Below are 3738 nucleotides of genomic sequence, written 5' to 3' on the forward strand. Positions count from 1 at the left end.
CGTGCACGCACCTTCATGTGCACACTCACCTGAATGCACACCCCCTCTACCCACACTGTGTATTTGAACAGCTTGGGCCTTGCAAACACAACCATCGGATCACACCCACACCCCCAAGCACAGACGCCTGGTCCGTACCATGTCACCTCCGTGGGACATGCTTCTCCCACGTGTGTCAGGCCAGGAAGCCCTTCAGCCATGAATCCTTACTCAGCTACCTCTGGCCAGGTGGGAGCCTTGGCCAAACTCGGGGCTCCCTGCCTGTGGCCCAGCCCCAGCCCCCAAGGCCTGCCCAGCTCTGTCCGAACACAAGGTCTGGGGAAAGCGAGGGGTGAGTACAATAAAAGGAATGAGGACAAACCTCTGCCTCTGTACCTTCTTCTCAGCCTCTCTGGAACCCATCCGTGCACTGTGGGTTGAGCTGAGTGACCTCTGAGGTCCTCCTGGATCTGCCGGTGGGTGGCGGTGAGCTGATGCTTTGCCCTGAGACCAGCTGGGTCAGTGCTGGGGGATAGCTCACCTCTATCCACGGGCCACTGTCCTGACACAGCCCTGAACATTGGAGATCTTCCCAACCTCCACACACCCCTCCCGTGCAGAGGAGGCCGGGCACTGGGACAAGCAGAGAACCAGTCTCATGAGGAGCCTCAGGAAAGCGGAGGTGAGGAGGGGGCTGGCTGCCCCAGGAGGGAGGCCCGGGGAACCCCAAAGAGGGGAGGAAGGTCCTGAGTGAAGACAGTGTGGAAGGATTCTCCAGGGCCCTGCTGTGGGCATGACCACTCGTCTGAACTGAGAACCATGCAGGGTCTCTGGCACCCCATCACCATGCTTTGTCTAGACCACAGACCGATACAGTAGTCACCAACCACATGTGGCCATAGAGGACTGAAAATGTGGCCAGTGCAACCAAGGAATGGAATGTTTTATTTCATCCACTTGTAACGCATGGAAATCACCACACATGGCCAGTGGCTACCACATCGGACGGGCTCCCAGGCCCTTGGCCTTCTGCCCTCTTCCCCAGCCAGGAACCTTACTTCCGATTTCATATCCCCAGGAACTCCCTCTTCTTTCCTCTCTTCCTGCTCCAGCCCCACCTGCTTCTGCACCTCCTGCCCACTTCCCTCCCAAATGCGTAGAGGATTCCAACTCTCTATCCAGCCCAGTCCAGAGACCTCCCAGCAGAGGCCCTCTCCTCTCCTGTCGCTCCCGCCCATGTTCCCCTGCAGCTCTGCCTGCCCCTTCACTGCTACCTTTCCAGAAAGACCAGTTCGCATCTCCCTTGTCCCACCCTCAGCAGGTGGCCTCCAGTCCCCGCCCCCACTTCTCCCAGATGCCCTTGCCAAGTTACCAGCAGCATCTTGTTGCCAAATCCAAGTAGACACTTCAGCTGTATCCTGCTCGGCCTGTCTGCCTCTCATACTGTTGACCAACTCTCCTTTATCGAAAGATTTCCTTCCAGCAGCTTCCAGGACCTGCCCTCTCCTGATTTTCCAGTTTAGCTTGATGTGGGGGGGGGGGGAATACAGGTTTCAACTGCAGCTCTGGCATGGTCACTGTGTGTCCTTGGGCAAGTTGCTTAACACTCCAAGCCTCCTCTGTGTGTGTGTCGGATAATAATAGCCTCTACTCAGGCCGGGATAAGATAAGATACGAAGGTGCCTAGCACAGAGCCTGGGACACAGTCGTGCTCTAGCCTCTCTTCCAATAGTTGAAGCACCTAGTTGTCCCCAGATATCTATTCTCTCTATAGTGATACAGCCCTTGGTTCTTAGCAGAACATGCGGCTGCCTAGAATGAAAGTTGCATTTCCCAACCTCCTCTCGCAGCTGGGCCTGGCCATGTGACTGTTTCAGCTGGTGAAATATATGTGAAAGTGTCAAGTGACACCTTCTGGGAACTTTCCTGAAAAGCCAGCTGGTGCAAATCCTTTACCCTCTTCTTCTTCATCCTTGTCTTCATCCCACTGCCTGGCGTGTGCATGTGATGGCTGGAGCTCTAGGCACCACCCTGAGCCACGAAGGCAAGTGTCATACCCAGAGGTTGCTGGAGCAGTGAGTGTAAAGAGCCACATCTGGAAGTCTGTGGAGCACATCTGACATACCAGCTCAGGACTGTCTTCCCTGAGGTCCTTATGTGGGATTTTTGTTACCTAAGCCAAAACTGGTACAGAAATCTTTCTTACTTAAGAGTGAATATTCTGGCTCTATCTGCTTTGGCTCAGTGGATAGAATGTCGGACTAAAGGGTCCTGGGTTTGATTCCTGTCAAGGGCACATGCCTGGGTTGCGGTCTTGATCCCCAGTAGGGGGCGTGCACGAGGCAGCCGATCAGTGATTCTCATCACTGATGTTTCTATCTCTCTCTCTCCCTTCCTCTCTGAAACGAATAAAAATATATTTTTACCCCAGTGAATGAATATTCTGTCCTTGGACCCTGCTTTATTTGCTCTGCGTTATCTCACCCTTTCCCATTGCTCTACTTACAACTACGGTTCCTTTCCGACAACTTCCAAAACTGTCTGCTGGCCCAGCCCTCTTTCCTGAACTCCAACCCCACACCCCTCCCCCTAATTACCATACCTAATTAGTTATTCATTTGACAAACATCTTTTGAGGGCTGCCTGAATCAGGCCCAGTCCCTGCCCTCTATGGAGCTCCCAGGCCAGAGCGGGAACAGGCAGATAAACAGATGCTGGTTACAAGGAAGTCCGTAGGAGGGGCTGGTAGCCCACACTGGGCACTGGGCGTGAGGAGGTCAGAGGGAAGGCTTTTTGACGGAGGGGTATTGAAATGAGTTAGGCAGATGGTTAGGACTGAGGTCATGGAGGGCTTGACTGGACCTATTCTTGGGATACTGGTGAGCCATGGACAATTCCCAAGCAGGAGCTGACGAGCTGGACTTGTGTTTCTGAGCGAGGTCTCTGGGTCCCAGGTGGAGAAAAGCTACTGGGGTGGGGTGGTAAGACTGGGTAGGGGTGGGAGGCTAATGAGGAGGCTGCCGCAGCAATCCAGGTGCAAAAAACGATGGTGGCCTGAGCTAAGGGAGGGGCAGAGAGGTGGAGAGAAGTGGCTGGATTCCAGGGTCACTTAAGAGGCAGCATGGGCAGGGCTTGGTGATGGACTGGTTGGGCGGGAAAAGGGTAGCCTACAGGGAGCGACTTCCCAAGTTTCTGGCCCCAGATTGAAACAGAAACTCGAGAAGCCAGGATTGGGGGAGATTCGGGGCCGTGTCTTGGAAAAGTGGTAAGGTGAGGCACCAGAGGATTCACTTTTGGGGAACAGCATAACTGAGCCAAGAATTGGTGAGTTCGCCAAGGAAGAGGTGGGGGCAGAGTCCCCGGAAATAGCCGCCTTGAGGGTCAGGCTGTGCTGGAGTCCCCTCCATTCCCTCTGGCCCAGCTAAGCCAGTCCTGCCGACTGCCCAGAACCCTTCCCCAATGTGAAACTGCTTCCGTGTCCCTTACGCACCCAGCAGATGGCGACCCCCTGGACTGCCATTCAAGGCCTTTCTCCCCGGCTCTCCACCTCGACCCATTCCCCGTCGGCAACCTCGCCTTTCCCTCCCCTAGTGCGCACCTCGCTTCCACCCCGCGCCCCCGGGAGGGGCGCTCTTGCCCAGGCCAGGCCGAAACTGCAGGGGACAAAGGGTTTTCTGGGGGAAGCACCGGTCCCCTATAGGAAGCCGAGGCCACGGGCTGGAAGAACTCGGGGTGCTCCCGCCAGACTGCTTCGGGGCG

Source organism: Myotis davidii, unplaced genomic scaffold (genome assembly GCF_000327345.1).
Source record: "Myotis davidii unplaced genomic scaffold, ASM32734v1 scaffold638, whole genome shotgun sequence".
In the NCBI taxonomy this organism is placed as follows: domain Eukaryota; kingdom Metazoa; phylum Chordata; class Mammalia; order Chiroptera; family Vespertilionidae; genus Myotis; species Myotis davidii.